The 20,650-nt window shown below is 37.9% G+C and overlaps 1 protein-coding gene across 4 annotated transcripts in view; it reads right to left on the bottom strand.

The window, feature by feature from the left end:
- Positions 1-20,650, bottom strand: part of SEPTIN7 (septin 7) — a 594,594-nt gene that overhangs the window by 30,037 nt on the left and 543,907 nt on the right. The gene's annotated exons all lie outside the window — the stretch shown is intronic.

Below are 20,650 nucleotides of genomic sequence, written 5' to 3'. Positions count from 1 at the left end.
TAGTTCCCTTCTCCTCTACAAAGGGGAAACTTATAACGTGAGAAAATAGAAAAGGAGACAGGAAGGTATATTTAGCTTTTTCTTTTCTATTTCAAACACATTTTTGGGTCTGAAGAGACTACCAGTAACTGCTGGAGTGGCCTGCAAAGCTACAAAAAATAGTCTCCAGAATAATATGAAAACAAGTAAGTACAAAGAATAAACAACTGAAGAACAATGAAAACATGGAAACGGGTAGAATACTGCTCCAAAAATTAAAAATAAAATTTACAACAAACAAAAAAACCACTCCCCTCCATCACCAACTCAGGAATAATTGCTTTAGGCTGAGCTATATGTCTTTCATCTTCATTTCCAAATCACTCGTAAGTTATCACAGATCAGGATTTTTGGATAATCAGTTACTGAATTTATCTACAGTTAACTTGCATGCGTTCAATGCACGTTTTTCTCCTGTTCAAATTCCATCAGCTCTTGTTGCAACTTTGTTACTTCAAAGGAACTTAGGCTGCAAGTATCTCCTCCCTATGGTAATAGAAATGAATTGTTACCCTTAAATCTTAATGATGCTGCTTTTTTCCACCATTCATTGTTATGGCACGTTGAGAATGTGGCCTCTTTCCAACCTCCTCCAACTTTTCTACCTCCTCCATCCTTATTTAAGCAAGTACAGAAATGGACAAGCAGTCCAATTCAGTTCCCAACTTTATACCTATTTGTTATTTTATGAATAACGCCTACTGGAGAGAGCTGTCTTCTCATTCACGTATTACATTTCCTGATAACGCACCACAGTACTTCTTCTGGCTATCATATAGCTCCGAAAATCCAGGATCAGTTTTCTATTGTGATCTCTATTTTTAGAACCTTGTTTTTCTAAAATCCAACCCTTCGGCACATAAGCATGACTTACACAATTAGATTTATGAGAGTTCATTAAACATATCAAGTGATCTAGCTAACTAATCGATACTGAAGATTCTCAGCGTGCTCTCTGCATGTTGTATCAGCATTTCCTGTGACATAAAACCACACAGCTGGGAATGTGACCATGTATACTATCTGTACTTTGGAGTTATAAGTTGCTTTCCCAAGCTCCAAGTAGGACAATTTGTAAGCCTTCAGTTAAATTGCCCTAAGAAGCATGTTTCAGGTATTCCCACCAAGAAGACCCAGACTCAGTGTATCTACTAACTAGTGAATCTACTAGCACCTACAGACTAAGAGGATGCATCAACTGCTAGCAGCTGCAGTGGGTGAGAGAAAGTAACTCCATCCTAGCAGTAGTTTATTAAAGACAAGCCGCCAACACCTCATGTCCCAGAGTAAACAAGTTCTTTACAAACTGCACGGTTTTTCAAAGCTTCCACTGCATTCTAAGAAGTCTGTATTTAGAACTACTTAGCACGAGTAAGTTGACCACAAGTGGCAGATGTTTTACTGCTTTCTGCAAAGGAAGGTACTCAACACCACATCTCTTCTCGGCTGCAAGGGGGCAGAGATTTTTAGTGCACTTGACAGCCCCAGATAGTTATTACAAAGAGATCAAATGCAACAGAAAAATGCTGCACCTCGCAACAACACAGATATACAGAATATTTACATCAAGCCACATTTTATTTTTAGCAGGTGAGCTAGGTTTTTGATGAAATTTCTTCCATTTTATGAGTTCTAACTCTTGTGTCATTGTTTGTTAAAATATAATCCCAGTACCTTAATGCTGGTGATTCAAAGAGCTTGTCAGATGACAAAAATAATGCACTTCATCTCCTTCTATCCTTGTACAACTCACAGTATGCGCACATGACAGCACTTGCACCTTTATGCAGACGTCCAATGGCCTTGATGGTACGGTTTTTAGTTTTGATACAGAAGTGAAGCTACACGATTAATCAAAGTTCATTATGAGGCTGCAGACTAACACGTAGCACTGAGTGCAAATAAAGCATTAAGAGCCCAAAATACAGAAAATGGTATGATGGAGCAGGCCTCTCACAAAGGGGGAATGATGCTCTGTTCTGCCACACATCATTAGAGATGACCACAAAAAATAGAGGCTACAAGATGCTTTTAATTTTAAGGCTGATTTTAGAAACTTTTGCAAAGGCTAGTTCCTGCCTTCGGCACTCTACAAAACGCAAAGCAATACTTCAATAAACGTATGGGGACAACCAAACAAAACCTGTTGGGAGCTGGGGTGGGTTCAACACCATGCTCTGTGGCTTCTCCCATGTAGCTACAGTACCACGTAGGATAGTGTCTCGTGAAGTTGTGCAGATAGTTCAACTTTGTATTCTCAGACACTTATAAAGGGAAGAAAGCCAAAGCTCCACCATTTCGTAATTTACGCTCCTAATTCCAGTTATGGAAGTAACATCTGTTAGAGCCACAGAGTTGATCCTAGCAAAACATAACAGGGAAGTCTGCTGGCTATAAATTTGCTTTTGCCTATCAGCAACTGCGTCAACAACAACAAGAATTTGACGTTCAGTATACAAGGAGACAATTTCATCAACTTTCTTCGAGCATAATTTAAATTTTAAGTGCAGTAACTGAGGACAGACTCTTGGCATATTGTTCTGGCCACAGATCCCACTTAAATAATTCAGAAAAGCCATTAAAAGCAGGGGAGTACTTCAGAAGAATACTGAAACAGATTCAAGATAACATTTTTCAAATAATGTTATTCCCTCTCGAAGCAGAAGCAGTTCTCGTTTTCTACAACTTGACAGATTAAAATGGCCATGAAGCAATGGTTTAATTGACCATGTTAGACTTTGGCTGTTGCCAAAACGAATGGCCCCTGCTCCTAAACAACTACTTGTGCTGGAACTCCTAACACACCATGGAGAGGCAAGAAGTGATTCTGCTAACTAAGGTATTAGAGGGCTGGGGATGGGAAAAGGAGGGAAAGTAAGGGCCAGACAGATGAGGTAAGTCAGGTCTACAGGTTTCCAAATATTTAAATGTAGATTTTTACATTTATATAAATATATAAAATCAGATCTCTTCTCTGCAAAGCCATCACTGACAACTAAAGTCAAAGAATTTACAGCTCTTCATGAAGAAAGTCACATTTACTCTAATTACCTATGTAGGCTGTACTCCTGATACACAACGTCTGCAAAGCAGCTATTAAAATAGGACGTGTTACTTAATTGATAATGAGGGGAAAGGAAATTTTTTTTTTTTTTAATTCTAGCTTACTAAAACCAAAGAACTGAAATCACAAATTTCTCTTCAGTTTTAGTTCCTCACCATGACTGCAGATGAAAGAACACCCCGCTCCTTTGGGCCGTCCAAATCCCGTACCACCAACAGCTGAAGCGTGGCAAGCTGGGATCCCAGCTCTATGGAATCACAGGTACACAGCTAGCAGCTGCAGCCCAGGCATGCCAAAGCTTACCTCAATTCATTTTCGGTGCTAGTTAAAAGAAACCCCTACACCTGATCAAGCTTCAGTCACACTGCAATGCAGTTTAAAAGACATTACAAGCAACAAGAAGTTGTCAAAACTGACCTACATGGAAAATCCGAATGCACAAGCTCTCTGTGAAATAACTGGGTTGAGGGATTCAACTGAAAATGACAGCAACTGCAGAGCTCCAGGACGACAACCTTCTGCAGTTAAAGTCCATAACCAGCATGTACCTTGAATTTTCAGACTTCAATGAAGACAAAACAAAGCCATCACAAGAGAAGAAAAAATATCTTGGTCCAAAATGAAAAAGTGAGGAAAAAAGTTGTTTAGATGCTAAAGAATGCCTTTTTTTTTTAAGGCTAAGAAACATACATCTGAGAATACCACTGCTTGGTCTGGAAGAACTATGCATCTAGAGGAAGCTGCAGAGCTGCACTTGTTCTCTGGAGAGATACAAAGCGATGCATATAATTCATTACATTCCCCAGTTATATGAATTGAAAAAGGAGAGAGGGAAAGACAACGGTAACACAAGATTTTCATCTATACATTACTATCAACAATGTACTATATAGCATTTCGAGCACATAGAGTAATTTCTAAGATACCTTTAGTTCTTGAGTCAGCAGATGTTAACCAACATACCACAGATTAATTAGTCACAGCAGGATCCTTCATTACTCCAGCAAAAAAAACCACACAGCTATCTACATGATGATGAGAAAATACTAACAAAAAAAGTGACTTGGATTTCTTAATCTTTCTGAATAAAAGAGACCCTGGTACAGATAAAGGACCCACACTTGAAGGACAGTATAGCTTGCACTACTTGCTTTCTACTTAAAAACAAGTGTTACAGAGCAACTTAAACAAAAGGAGAGACAGGTGAAGCACATTAGGCAGGATGTCAAAAAAATGAAACATCTGATACTGTTGCTCATGCTTTAGTGTATCACAGATAATTTGTAAACCACAAAAAAACTGATTTTTATGCAATTGGAAATTAATAAGTCTTCCACATAATTCTACAAAGAGCACCTTGACTTAACACTCCATTAGCTCTTTGCTTGCAAATCACGCATAAGAACAGTAAAAAAAATATTGAAAATAAGCGTTGAGTGCTCTCAAAATATCCCAGGTGAAACATTCCGCTATTAAAGCAATCCACAAAATATGTCAGAGAACTGAACTGAGAGATTCCTAGAGACAGTCACAGTTCTTTTCAACATCTTATACCTTGTCTCTAAATGCCTTCTCTCCTGAATGTCTCTGCAAGTGCTTGCTGTTGCAGGCAGCACAAAGGAAGCTGTGTTTGGACAAGGCACTTCGTATCTGGCATGAGTGGCAAGAGAATGATGCAGATGGCTCACTTACAGAACTCCCCAAGTTTACCCTAGTGATATAATTTGGGGGCAAAAAAAAATGAATAATTAGGGCAATGCCCTCTGCGAATTAGGATAAATGGAGGGAATTCTATGTCTGCTTTTCAATATTTGGCTTAGTGCTAGTAAAACAATGAGCAAAAATGTTGCAGAGAGATGCTCTTCTGGATATGCTGGTGCCTCTTCTCATGACAAAATACACAAATTTGATACCTCATTTACCTGAGGTGGTTATATCCTTTTGTTTCCATAAGATAACTTCCACTGTATTCCATAAAAATGGGTATTTTGTCTCTAAAGGAGAAATATGTAAGCTGAGGTAGGTTTGAATTGGCTTGGGTTGTCAGAACTACATCCTTCTTAATATGTCAAGAATTTGTTTTGTTTGAATGCTAAGCCACTCCTTCCGAAGTGCTGCCACCACTATTTAGCTTTCTAGTAATTACTTAAGAGTAAAACTGAGCTGCTTTTGCAGCCAACATCAGGAGCATACATTTGGAAAGCCGAAAGGAAAAGAGATAGACTTGCTGATAAGGTTACACCCTAAGGTCTGTCTAGCATGCTTGCTACGTTCTGCCATGGCTGAGCACAAAGAACAGACACAGGAGGTGGTCCAGGACTGCTCCTGGAGCTCCTGAGAACTGGTGAGGACAGCCTGGAGCCAAGGATGCAGGACTGGGCAGTCACTGCCTTGTCATTCAGAACAGGTGAGGATTATATACCATGAGTTTAGGCAAATGACAAACAAAACAATTCTTAAAATATTTTCCCGTGTAATTCTTAAATCATTCAGTCAAATGCCACGTTAAAAAAATACTGATGAGGTAAATTAGTGAATATCTGGCATCTTCTCTTCCTTCTCAATGTCTGCTGAGTAGTCAGCTATTGGTTTCTGCTATGCCTGGCACTGATGCAGCAGAAAAGTGGTGAACAAATACTTGCCAATAGTTAGCTTCCTCTGAATTAGCAATTTTGGATGTGTTCTGAATTTTTGTCAGCAGCGTATACCTCCAAGACCTAAAATACAAAGGATCTTGCTATTTCTCCTCTACTACAGTGTAAAAGTATCCCTTTAAATTAGCCTTACTAATACAAAATACCAACAAAATCTCACCTCATCTCCAATTGCAGTATCTATGCTATTCTAGTCTCTAGGTTTCACAAGGGATTTTACAGTTATTTGCTTTTTTAGGGCTAAGAGTACATAGCATATTCTAGCAATTTCCATATAGCAGAACCCAAAATATTAGCATAACAGCTTTACAGCACTATGGATTCCTATTTTATCTGAACTTCAAAATCTGAGCTGAAGAAAAAAAAAATCTTATGTTGCTCTCCCACAGTAAAAGCTTGTGCCATCTTGAGGAACTTGCCTTAGTAACAGTCAAATGGATTCCTATTCAAATTAGTTCTTGCAGGTAAATGCTTTATCATCTACTTGTTTATACTGAAATGGAAATTTACTAATTAGCCTACAAAAAATTAAGAAAAGCTTCAGTGATGCACCGAAATCTAAAGAATATACATTTGATTAACATGAAGCTATTTATTTACAATTTAACATATTTGAAAGCTCCCCATTTAATAAAAACCTCAGAGAGTCAGCTGCAAATAAAAACAAGTGAGATTTCCATACTCAACAACTGTTTTGTTTCAAAGATACTAAATAACTGCTATAAAGCTAAGACTACAGACATGCTAAACAAGTTATCATTCATTAAACTGATGAGTTTTTCTTTTTAAAATAGGACCAAAGACTTACCTTCATCCTACACAGGATTAGGCAGCAGCATTAATCAAGGCTTCAAAAAGAAGAGTTAACTCAAAAGCACGTTACCAAACTATGACATTATGCATTTATTAACAGCAACTACTTTGATCCATGACTTCAGCTGAGCAGTGCTACAGTTTGTGCTCCTCCCGAGCTCTCAAAAATTTCAGACAGCTGCAGAGTCCACAAAGTACAATTTCTAAATACTTAACACCTTGGATTATTTCTCAATGGCAAAACTGACTCATGCATAGCTTCACTCAGTATCTTTAATGTGGAAGGTATCCCTAGGATGACCAGCTCCTTCAACCACAGAGGGCTGAAGATTCTTCAAGGAAAAATATCTCTGAGATCATAAACACAGATCCTTCAACGCAACCACCACATTACGGGCAGTAATTCTGATGCTGAAGATTTTTAGCCAACACCAAACAAAATTCCAATACAACCAAGGTTCATTTTGACAAGTTTCTGCAACAAATGATTAATCACAAAGTTGTATCAATCAGAATCACCACCAAAAAAAATGAAATTCCAGACTCCATACCACCTGTTCTCTGTATTGACGTGTTTTGGTGTTTGTTTTTTTTTGTGTGTTTTTTTTGTTTGTTTGTTTTGTTGGTTTTTTTTTTGTCACTCTGAAAGACTGTCTGAAGACTTAACCTTCCATGCTGCTCCCAGAAAACTCTCCAGCTGGATCCATACGCTAATCCAATCTGGACAAAGCACTGTTAGTTGTCTCAGCAGCAGCAAAGACTGCAGGCTGGTCAAAATCTGAATTACAGCCTGAAGAAACAGTTGCTGTTGTTGGATCACAGTTTTTCCTAATTAAACCAGAACGGCGCTTCAAAAATGCCACTGAGGCCAGTATGCCTCTTCAAGTACTTAAAAATGACAGATAATAATTTCTGTAGTCTTATTTATGCAACTGAGATCCTCTGCAACTGAACTTTCCATTTCTAGCATCTTTAAAAGGTTGCCTGCTACATTAACCAATGGGGTGAAAAGGGATTTCCAATATCTGTTAAAAAAAAGATTCAGTTTTTAAAAAAGCTCCAGATAGTAACTAGTCAAAAAGAGACTGACCACATATGGAACGCACAGTTTAATTTTTTCCCCTTCACTTTGTTCTGTTTTTCATTAAGTAAGAAAACTCCTCATTGCAATGAAAAGTACTCAAGTCTTGTTTTCCTAAAAGTCACAGTAACCTGGTTTGGAAAAAAAAAAAAAAAAAAAACAAGCTGACAAGTACATGATACTGAAACGGAAATATCCTCTTAAATTTTAGTTTTTTGAAGGGGTGTGATTACTGAAAGGCTAGACAAATGAGAGAACACAAATCTTGAAATAAACAAGTCTAATGCTGACTCTAGTACCACATAAAAAGTATTTTTTCTATATAGTGTTTTATCCATTACCTTCTGTGACGCTAATCATCCTTGCCATGTTCCGATGGGAAATCTCTCAAAGGAACCAGTGATCTTGGAGACAGCAGCTCTAGCTATTTTCCACTGGTAACTTTATGCTAGTCACATTACAGACCCACCAACAATAAAACTATAGAAGGAGGACTAGAAAGAGACAGTCTGCCACATCACATTGGTTGGCAGAAAAAGAGCCATGTCAAAGAGATCCACCGGTATCAATAGTTTTGTTTGTTTGTTTTTTTTAAAGGCAACCAGATGAGAGGTAACAAACTGCAAAACAGAGCCATGGCCAAGGCAATGGCTGCCAAGGAACTTGCATTGATTCTAATATATTCGAAAAGAAAGATGCAATTCTGGATTCTTCCTAGCTATTTCTAAATGCTATGACTGGAAGAGCTCATTGTGTAGTACAGCATTCTTGTAAAATGGAAAACAAAACAAAACTTTTACAGTTCCAATAGTGTCGTTTATTGTTGGAACTTACTACACGGAAGAAAACAAGGCAAGTTTCTGTACTTGCATATCCATAGTGTTATTGGGAACTCCATTCTCAAAAACAAAGGCAAGACAACAGCCCCAAACCAAGATCACTTAAATGAAGGTCTGAATGAAACCTCCTAAGGAAAAGGGAAAGAAAATGAAGAATCCAACAGATTCAGCAGTCTTATTGCACCATAAGGCATCTCAAACATCAGTCTGCATCACAAGATACATAAGCATACAGACACACACACACCAGAATCAACAAAAATTAGAGGAACTTGGAGAAGAGAAAGTTGGAAAGCTTTTGAAAAGCACAAGGAAGTTTGAATAGAATTGAGAAGCAAGCTGCTTGCTGGATCTAAAAATAATAGATATGCAAAGGCACCCCCAGTCTATGCTGCTTAGACCAGAGCTTGCTGGCACCAAAGCCATGCAGAGGAGCTATTCTGAAAGCAAGGGCAGAGTCCTAAATTGGCTGTTACACGGGGAAAGTGGCAGCAGTCACCCCCAGCACCCAATTACATTGAAGTCAAACAGTCCCAGAGAAAAATCAATCAGAAAGCTGTGGAAAATGGTTTTAGGCAAGATTCAGACTTCAGCAGAAATGTCTGCATTATAAAATACATCAATAAGGCCTTTGCTCTCCCAAGAATCTTTGTTCCAAAAATAAACTCACTGTAAGCAACCATAACAAGCTTCCTCTTTACATTATGCATTGCAAGTTAACTACTTTTTACAGTCTGTTCTAAATTCGTCTACACTGTAAAATAAAATCATCAAGGTTGTCACTACCACCCTCCAAAACACCGTCTTTCCTTCTAAGTAAAAAGAGACTCTTAGAAACTCATCTTCAATAATGGTTCATTTAAATTACAGGATTATAGGCCTAAATTGCTCCAGAGATAATTCAGGTACTAAAATGACCAACCAAAGTTACTCCTAATTGGGCATGACTTGCTACTTTTTCTACCAGAGCTACATTTCCCAATACCCTCCCCACCCCTCGAGCAGCAGCACCTGTCAGGGTGCTATACTTCTTTTGCCTGGACAGGCAATTTCAGAAATTAAAAAGAAAAAAATCCTTCTCTACCAGCTAACATCCTAATTACTGCAAAAGGAGTCTCTTCCTGCCCTTACCCCCCTCAAAAAGGGTAAATAAAAGATGCAGGCTCCTGCCTCTTCTTATATTTGAGGGCTTCCCCTCCTGACATCATGAGCATGAGCTGTGCCATTTCTAGTACTTAAAACCATCCTGAAGGCCTGAACATAAAGGTAATACATTCCTTGGTCAAAAAAAGTTCCTAAAACATACTTACCTATGATTCTGAAAGGAACTATTTAAGAGTATTCAATTAGAGACTTAAGTTGAAACATTTCTTTAACAGTAAAGTATTTTAACTTTCCAATCCTGAAGTCCTTGTACCAGTTCTACTGAAGATATCTCGGGAAAAGAAAAAAAAAAAAGTTTTTTTTGTGGGGGATTATTTTCTTCCATTTTACAGACTTCACTGCAATGACTAAAAGGGCTAGTCACCAGGAGTGAAGGAGACGGAGTAAAGTGACCTGGATGGCTACTTCCAGTCCCGAAGTTCAGATTTCTTTGTTTTTCAAATAATAAATAGCCCATAAAGCTCTACATTAACATCTTTAAAGCGATCAGACAACAGTAATGCCTACAGCAAAGGAAGAAACAAAGGACATTTTCAGCTCTAGTGCTTCTGAAAGCAGACATAAGATGTTCTCTGTCATTAAGTTTATGATCTCAAATCAGGTCAGATTTACTCAAAGGCAAGTTGACTTCACAGCACTTGTACAGGAGCACAACAAATTTGGTTACATCTTCATTACCAAGCAGACTTTAAAGACTTTCACTGGTTTCTTTTTCCTATTAGGCTCAATTTCCTTGCAGATCAATACAGCTCTATCGGCCTCTATTCAGCACACGTTTGGAAGCACCTCATCCATATGTTCCTTCATACTTAACTGACCATGTCACATGTGGGAACAAGCAGAGAAAAATAGCATTAGAAACTCTCAATCCATCAAAGAGGAAATGGATCTTCCTGCCAATTTCCTCATTAGGAAAAAGCAAACTCAGCAGGCCTACTGCGGATCCTCGACCGCTCTCTCTATGCTAAACATCTTGACGTTTACAGAATTAAGACCGACAAGCTTGAAGCTTTTTACTACTGGCAAGTTTGCAACAGTTGACAAAGTAATCTAAGAATGTTCAGAATTACTCTGGCTAATTCAATTTAATGATGCTGATGCAGAATTACATGAAATGATGGCAGACAGCCAATCAGGCTGCAGGATGTGTCTTCCTTCAGTTAAGTACAGTGGTGGGGAAAAAGGAAAAAAAAAAGTAGAAAAGTAGAACCACCTTTTACTGTCATGTCATGAACACTCAACACCAAGTTGTGCCAGGCCAGGTGTGCACTCATGATTGCTTTAGACCTAAATGCTACAGAAGAGCATCAAATGGTAACGCTCTTTGAAAGAACCCATAGCTCTTACCTCAACTTGGTGTACAGGCCCCTCAGCGCAATATACATGAAAGAGAACAAAGATGCACAGTAACTTCTCAGGAACGCTAATTTATGCCCAATTCTCCTCTCCTCCATTCTGCAAATTTCTGCTTTTCAAGACGTAGACTTACACTTTAACATTATAAAATAACACTAAAATGGTGTTTTACTTGAAATGTTTAAGTTAGAGCTTACAGCCTGCATTTAAATTCATGATGTGCTTTTATGGATTCTTTCAGCATTTCTACATGTAAAAACTCCAGGCTTCTAAAATGTGCTACTAGACACATAGTGCCTTGCTTCTTTCTCCTTTTAAAGAAATCAGCATAACTTAACAGCAAATGTAAACTACTTTCTCCATACAAGAAAAGCCAAACATTGCAAAATTTCCATAATAATTCATACTACTGGAGTTAAACAAGATTTCACTGCACCTAAGGCCAAGTTTACACTTTCACAAGAACAACAGCTACAATAAGAAAAATTCCTATCATTTCTAAAGAGTCAAGATGGGCTTTATTGCAAGTCTATAGTAACAAAAGCATCTAGATTCGTGCATTATTACTGTAGGAGTTGTTCTGTAACTGGCAGAACCAATCCTGATCTCCCAGACACCAGTCACCATCGCTTCCTAAAGACAATTACTGCAGCAGCTTCCTCCTTCAGCCCTCTTGCCCGTCTCTCTCGGACTGAGAAGTGCCCTTGGCACATACCTCAAACCGATGGGCCAGCAGCTAGAACCTGCTGCAGGCATCCTGGACACAATCTCCTAATTTCGTTCATCTGAAAGAAATGCAGTTCTTATGCTGCAAGTCTACCCCATCATGTGGGAAAGCCCAGTAAATGGGAACAACTGGGAGCTTCTCTTCCAAAACAAGTTGGGATTAGAGCTAAAACTCCATTGTAGATGCAGGCAGCTAGCATGCTATCTGCCCAAACCAGAAACACAAGCATGACTTGCTAGCCAGTAACAATTGTGCTAACTAACCAGCTAACCAACACAAAGCATAGAATAAAAAAAGCTCATTTATACTGTCCTCCAGACAGAAAGGCACACAATCCTATACAAATTTCATTAAAAGCATATACCTTCGTGAGATTCCTGATCTTTGGTACCTCTTGAAATTCCTCAAGAGGTCCCAGTGTTATCCAGAGAGGGACGGAGGAAAAGGAACTGGCAACCAGCAGCATGAGCACGTAGCCTTCTGCCCATAAGGAAGAACAAATTCACTGGTGTCAGACAATAGGTATGGGGAAAACAGGACTGATATTTTATGCAGACATCTGCAGTCCTGAGTTCGAGTTGAACTATAAAAGCACTGATTTTAAAATCTGAATGCAGAATATTCCCCCAGTCTCACGGGGCTCTTTTGCATGATCACTGCCAGCCTCAGTTATCTAAACGATTTTTTCCTGGATACACGATCCAATGGTACAGGCACGCATTTATGGGTCAATCCAGAAAGGAAACATACTTCTCTTCTCCTCTTTCCTCAAAACTGAAGGGTCTCTCTTCCCACACCCACGGAAAGGAGTGAGGAAGTAAGCTTTTATTCAACCAAGAGAGGAACGAACCCATAACAGTTTTTTCCTTATATTTCATATAGGTCTGTATTAATTCTTTTGAACTCCAGCTTCCTTACACAGAGCCTGTTGGTCTTTTAACTCTCTCACCCTTTAAGTGCAGAAGGTGTTTCAAATACAGCAGAGCAGTGCTTTCTAGTCCTCGTTCCCTTCAGAATGAAGCAGCCTTCGTCAAACCAAGAGTCATTTTCTCCGTGACCACAGTGGTGGTTTGCCAACCAAGGCAGCAGGATTCACGCAGGACAGTGAAGACACTCCTGCTTACAGGGTCCAATCTGAAAGAAATCCATTAATGTTGGTGCCTTGGAAGTGGGAGGTAATTACTGGGAGCAAAGAGTTGACTCCACTATCAAACAGGGACTAGAAATTAGTTCTCTTAACCTTCTATGCAAGAATCCTACCCAAGAAAGCAAACCTGAAATAGCCTATGTAAAGCTATGCAATTTTTCAACCATACTCCTACTCTCAAATCTGTGGTTTCATACCATTTCATAACCCACTGAATACATTTGCAGTTCTAACATTAGTCCATTCACCCAGAGAACAACAAGCTGCAGAATATGGTTAGACTACCTTGAATAATATTTTGTACGACATGCACATACACTTGCAAAGAAAATGAACTTAGATCAAAGGGGAGTGATGGGAACTTTATGCCATCTCTGTCCCCACAGTTACGAGAAGAAAGGATGGCCTAGTATAGATGTAGCAAACACACTCCTCTCTGACACATGCTGTTATGCACCAGACCTCCTAAGATTTCATAAAAAACAAGCAGCATACAACTTTTACGTAAAACTAAAAACAAAGCAAACAGAAACGCCAAACCACACAGCAGTGAAGTTTTAAAGTTGCTCTCATCTTTTCCTTTTACTTGCTCCTTTTCCAAGAGCACTGTTCAACCCAAAGCACAGATGAAACACTATTTCAGAGCTTCAGTGCACTTAACCAAGGATCAACACTCAACAACTATATTTCATGTATCCTCAAAGTGCCAAGAAAAACATGTATTTAACTCGACAGAAAGCTCTATTAATCCATACTATTCATAGCTTACACAAACAGTGCTTAGTTTTGATTTATGATCAATGCTAACGACTGATTAGCAAGCTTAGAACAGAGAGATTAAGCAGGCTGTTCTGAAAGGCAAGCTAGAGTAGTTACAACAAGTTTTGAGTAGTTAAGTTATCAACACAGAACAAGTCACAGTAACTATAAATGAACTCATGTATAGCCAACAGGATATAGAAAGATAGTAAAAAGAAAAAAGCACATTTCAAAAACAGCAGAACACAGCAACTTCAATACAAACTAAAAAGGTAAAATTTGATTCCATTTTAGTGAAACTTGTACTTTGCTGGAAACTTTTTTCTTCTTCATACATTCAAAGCTTTCCCTGTAATTTTATAGACAATCTCTATATCCAAGTTTTGTTTTTAAAAAATAAGAATTCCAAATCCCTACACTCTATAACTTAAAGAGTGAAATTATATGTCCCAAAACAGATGGAGAAGGCAAAGAGCTTGGGAACAGCTTAAACGTATCTTTTGTATTCTTTTCAGCAATACTAGACTTCAAAAAGAAAAGCAGCATATTCTGCTGTTCTGGATGCAGCTAATTTGTTATGATCTAGAGGTTTAAATGGAGACTTCAGATGAAAATGTTATGCTAAACCCTCTTCTTTCAAGCTAGACAACTGACCCAGCTTTTCAACAAAGCACAAGGAGAAAGGAAAAAAAATAAAACCCTTCAAAATTGAGAATATTCAATATACCCAGGGCATGATTCAGACCATGAGTGAGGAAATGGACCACCACATCTGTGGAAGAACTAATTTTGCACCTACCCTTTATGGTGCATGTCTGTTAGACATGACTCACAGAAGACCGAAATAAGTCACCCAGATGGCTACAGAATGCATTTAGCGATACTCTGAATACACCAAGGGCAGGACCAAACTCACACGTTTAAGCCTTCGAGAGGAAACACACAATGAGCTCACATGAAGCACAACACAAGAAATCTCTTAAAGAGCTACGGAGAGGAACATACACTTGTAAAAGGGCATCCATGATGAATTATATAGACTAATTCCAAAAGCTTAAGCAGAACATCAGCAATTGAATTTATTCTGAATAGAGTATCTATGCACAATGTCCTCGGCACGGTACCCACTAGACACAGTCCATCAGACAAGAAGTCTCCCACAACAGATCTGCTTGGAAATAAATGGTGTTAAGTGGCAGATTCTTTTTCTGATCTTTGGAGGAAATGCTGAATGCCACCTCTACTTCACTCAGCTGCATGATTCCAGCACATTGTCATATCCTCGTCTGCAAGGACTTCAGTCACCTTCCAGAAAGATCTCAACATGGTGAGAACCAGCAAGCTGGAAAGGACAGAAATCTGGTGGGCAGGAGGGTATTGCAGAGACCCTTTTGAGGTACACTGGAGAAGGCTGAACAGAAATTCACCTTTGTTCACAGAGATAAGGAATATTCCTTCCCCCAGCACCAAACCTGAATTGTGGCATTGCAGCTGACGGCAGCACGTGCCAGCACTACCTAGCCCAGTCACTTTGTTATTTTTAAAACATTTTAACCACAAGAACTTAATTGCTAATTATTTTTGCAAATCAAAATTTACTGTATGTCAAAGCTAAGTAGCAATACATAAAGTTGCCTTAGTCTTCAGTTTTCACCTTCTCTTTGAGGATTTGCTACGCCCAGGTGGGAAAATACTCCCTTTATCCCAGAATAGCTTCAAGAACAGTAGCTTTTGCTTGCTTCTAGAAGCAGATAGATTTGAAGCTATACATATGTTCTGGCATATGCAGTCACTTTGTTACAAAACGTAGAAATAGATGAAGATGTTTTTGAATACTGAGCAATAAAAAGCCTTCCGGAAGGAGTCCAAAGTACATCAACAATAAGCTACACTCAGAAACAAGATCTCTGGACATGAAAGGATGCTAAATACACTCAACACTAGTGCTATGGCACAGCAGCTTGAGCAGAACAGGTAGCAAGGCAAGTGAAGATATGGCTCTTGAACTTCCACTCTCAGAAGCATAAACATAATCAAGACAAAGTTTAGCAGACCAGTCATAAGTGATCCTCTACAGATACAATGATAGTTTTTTTGGTTATAGTACTGTTTTCTTAGCTGGACAATAAGAATTGCCAAAATAATTGCTTCTTTTTTTTTTTTTTAAATATACCTAATTTAAAAGCTTTTCGCTGTATCCTGAAAAGCCAGCTGAGTTTTTTGAATCCTTTTGCTTTTGATGTAACAAATCCTATCATAAAACTCAGCTATGAGGATGCTTCATATAAAAAGCCAAAATAGTAATAATATCTTAGCTAATTGCGATTACAGTTCATTATAAGCAAGAGCAGCTATTTATTTATCCCTCCTCATAAAAAAAATAGAATAAATCAGTAGCACTTATTGAGGCGTTCATGTCACTCAGATAATAATGTAATAATATAATGTACTGGTATGTGCACCAGAAAACACTTGCAGGAAAGAACAGGAATTTTAAAAAAATGATACTTCGTGGGAAAGTTCACAGGATATATATAACAGGCACTGACAACCTAAATTTGGCATACACACCCACCTCTCTAAAAGACACCACAATCTGCAGTATTTTTAATTGTGTCAATGTTCATTTTCTATCTTCTCTGTAGAGTTTACAGTGCTAGAGGCTCTCAAATTCTTATCCAATAAAAGGCAGTCTCAAACTTGATCTGAAGAATGTTGATAGCTAGCATTGTTAGATCAACGTCTACCTGAAGAAAGCAAGCAGCTTTTAAGAATGTGCGACTTTTTTTTCCCTAGAAAATACAGGCTCTCTTCTGCAAAGGTCTAGCCCCCAATAGCTGGAGCAAAGTACCAAACAGCTTTCTTCTTATTAAGTTTTATTTTGCCCTACAAAAAGCAACAACAAAACGCAAAAAAAAAAAACACCTGCCACTTCTATTATTAACGGGATAGCAAAGGTGGTTCTAAAGAATTAAAAGTTTATACAACTGGGTGTCTGGATGAAAATGCACATTAAGCCTTTAACGACTTACCTGGGGAGAAAGGGGGACTTCAAGAGGGCGCACTCCATAAAGCACCAGTATGAAGAACATGAAATTCTTCAGGTTATGAAATATGAACAAGTTATGAAATGTCTCCCCAAAAGACAAAATGCAGTATAAATTCATAATTTAAAGGCTAGGGTCCTAAGCCTAATGCTTATTTTTCAATTCAGCAAGTTGAAGATAACCTAACCCTAGAAAGTTATATCCAAACTACATCACTTACAAACATTCAAGCAAGAAAAGAACACAACAAAACAACATTTAAGTGAATTGTGGTTGTTTATTATTATTATTATTTTGTTTTTAATAAACCATTTGAATATAGATCATATTGAACATTCATGACTTTCTTTTAAGCATACAGCAGCAGTCAGTCAGGGAAACTGGTAAATACACAATAAACATAAGGTTATTTGAATAAGCAGAAGAATTCCTCTATTTCTGCCATTAGCTCGTCTTTCTTACCAGTAATGAGGAAGTTTTTCTTGCCCTGCTTTCCAACAGCATAAAAATGAATACAGCAACATATTGGTTTAAAAATAGAATAGGATAATCAACTAGTTTTATTCATTAATTATAAAATCTCTTCCTTATTAAAATGAGCTATATTGACAAAGGTATTAGCACTCTGCATATTGAAATCAGTGTCATTCACATAAGAACTACCATTAAATGAAATTTAATTAAACATAGTTTCTATCTGAAATAATACTATTTAAACTTTGATTAAGCAAACACTTAGTACCATGCCATGATTTCAACTGCTGTCATAATGCTAATTCTCCTTTTGATTTTCTGTACTTTTTACGTATCTCCTGCTGTCTGTATGCTTGCCTGGTCTCAGTCAGCCACCCAACACAATTTAATAATAGGCATTAGAGAAGATAAATGCAGCACTTCGCACTGGGTCAAAAGCCAGTTACTTCTACCACAAAATTAAGTTTATTTTTACTCCTCCCACACCCCCCAAAAAAGTAGACTGATAAAATTTAAAAAGATCAACAAAACCAGGGGCAAATGCATACACACACAGAGCCTTGTACCTCCCTATTCATTACACAGTACAGTTTATTTTTTGAACTTGTAGGTCTCAGCTCCTTTCTAACTAGACAGATGTACAAAAATGTTTTGTAGTTGAAGAATAAATGTTTTTGTTATTTTAAGCAGAGGCTGATTTTTTTTGAGTAGAACTTCAAATAGCCTGAGTATCTGCAAAATTCATAAAGCACTTCCCGAGTTAGTTTTATTTTATTGTTATCTGAATGCTTGCCATTTGACATAAGTCAACCAAAGCAGATAAATTCACAGTGAACTACAAATTTGAACACACACCATCCTCCTTCAAACCACAGTCTAAGAGCATATACAGTATATAAAACCCACATCCTTTTACATACTGTATAGACTGAAATAGCTACGATAATTCAAAGCAATTTGTTCCCATTCAAGGGATAGTTAAGACTAAAATCTGGCCTGATTATCCAGTCTCATCTCATTCGTTTCCAATCAGTCACTAAAAATATTTAATCATTGAACAACCTCACTATTAAACAGTGCAAAAACTTTAGGTAAAAGGATCAAAGTGTACTGAGTGAGAACTACTTTAGAAGGACAGTGTTTATTCCCCCACAAGAAATGGGCACAGATTTAGTTTCCCAACTACTAGACTGCCTTAGCCTGCTAATGGAATTAATAAGTAACATGCATTGTTTGATCAAATTCTACCTGGTTTTGCACAAGGAGTAAATTTGAAGCATATATCGATGGATTTTGCAAAATGACAAATAGAATACTTTTCCCCGCAGTTTTATTTTTTTTAAGCTTCAGTTGCTTGGGAAGAACTAAGAGACAAAACACAACCTTGAAATAATCATTCAAATAAAAGTTTTATGTACTCTGAACATCCCAGGCTACAAACGGAAAAATTTCATCATGGCTTTACAGAACAAATGAATGTAAAAAGCTATCCTTATTGATCCAGAAATCTACATATAGGAGTGGATGTGGTATAGCATGCAAGGTTATGCTCTTCGAGGTCTGACGTCTTTAGGGTTTCCCTAAAGCTCATAAACTGGCTACAAACAGTAGTGACTACATTTAAACTGAACACTGTGCTTTATGCTGCACTAACCTCTCTGCAGGTCATTAAGTAAAATTAACCTAAGCAATTTTATGATCAGAGTCAGGGTCATTCACAGATGCTTTGAAAAGTCCCTTCTCTCTTTGACTTGTGCCATCCTACATGAAGACAATGGTATTTTTACTTCAGGTATTACTTGAATTGCTCAAAGGCCTCTTTGACAGGCTGTTAGTTGTCATGTAAAGTATTTTCTGGGGGTATCAAAACAAAACAAAAACAAAACAAAAAAAACTTATTCATCAATGGATGATGTAAATAGTTAGTAAGGAGATCAGTGAAGAAAAAATAACAGGAAACAGACAGTAAACTTTCTCATACCTTCATCAAGCATGAACAGATGGTAAAAGAATTGCAGACTTTCAAGACAAACAAAAAAGTTTACTCAGAAAATCTGTATCTCCCTTTTAACTCTGCAGGATAAACTTGAACAAAGTCTCCTCATGGGAAGATGATGTAGATGTGAAGGCAAGTTAACAGAATAATACAGACACAAACTGAATGGATTATAGATTTCTATCACAGAGTCTGAGAAGATACTTATAAATGAGGAGATATTTATAAAGGAAGATTCAACCAGCTCTTTACCAGAATAGTGTATCACAGGTCAACCATCCATAAGAATTTCAGAACACTCCTGAAATTACCTCATTTTTAACAAAAATTGGGCTATTCCAAGAGAATACAAGTCCCATTACATCTGGGACAACACTTTAAAATCCTTTAACCTGATGAACTGTTGGTCTGATGGGCAAAAACCAGGTCCTAGATAACCTTTCAACCACAGTAAAAACAACACAACTTTTTGTTATACCACAAGCTAGTAATGTTCAGGAACAACAACAAAAAAAAAACCCACAAATCTTAGATAAGAAGAGATACATGGCAGTATGATCCAAACGTCGGAACTAATGAGATTTCAGTTGCTTCAAAAACATATGGTTCCCTAACTTGCTTTTGAATATAAAACATTAATTCTCTCCTGAAAATAGGGGCAATGTGGATAAAGGCAGCAATAATAATCAATGCACGTGTGCAATCTATTCCTGTTCATGTATTTCTTGCTCAAGTCTGTGCCATTTGAGCTTATCAAGTACCACCAACTGCTTATGTGATAATTACAATATTTTTCAGCAGCGGTTTGTTTTACAGTTCTTCATTTTAACACAATGCTTGTTAGTCCCTTCTGGAAAGTGCCCCACAAACATTCCAGAAACTGCCTTCAGACCACTGATTTCCTATTTAAGTAAGTCTAGCTACAGAAAACAGACCCAAGATCCAGGATCAGCCTATAAATTCAAAACTTAACAGATGATGACTTCAGACTGCAAAATTGCTATTTTAAAGAGAACTGAACTGCAGTTTACAGCTACCAAGGTCATCTGGGAACGCCTCAGATTCTTGTCAAGTAACCAAGCTGTCACCTTACACAGAAAACAGCTCGGCTTCATGTGCCCCAAGAAGTAAAACACCAGCCAGATGCCGGTAGAACTGACTTGCTGCCCTTAACCCCTTGGATTTCTGCACTTCAGTTGGGCTGCTTCTCATTCCGAGGAAGGCCAACAGCCTAATTCCCTTAAATCACAGACTCTTTCTGCCTTTCTGGAAGAGCATCTCACCCTGCAAAACACTCGCTTTTCATTAATGGAAGAAGTACTTGAATGATGCACACTGCATTGGCTTTGACATATTCAAAGTTTTGTTCTAAGCTGTCAACATAATTTTTGGCTCAAAGCCTCATCACTTATGAAGGTTGAAACTTCAGTGATAGAATGCCAATGCCAAAGCTGCTTGTGAAATTAGGAAGTTGCGCCCCTCCAAAAACA

Source organism: Anser brachyrhynchus (assembly GCF_964034855.1).
Source record: "Anser brachyrhynchus genome assembly, chromosome: 2".
NCBI classification, from domain to species: domain Eukaryota; kingdom Metazoa; phylum Chordata; class Aves; order Anseriformes; family Anatidae; genus Anser; species Anser brachyrhynchus.
Note: the sequence above shows the minus strand (reverse complement) of the source record. Positions and strands in the feature narration are given on the sequence as shown.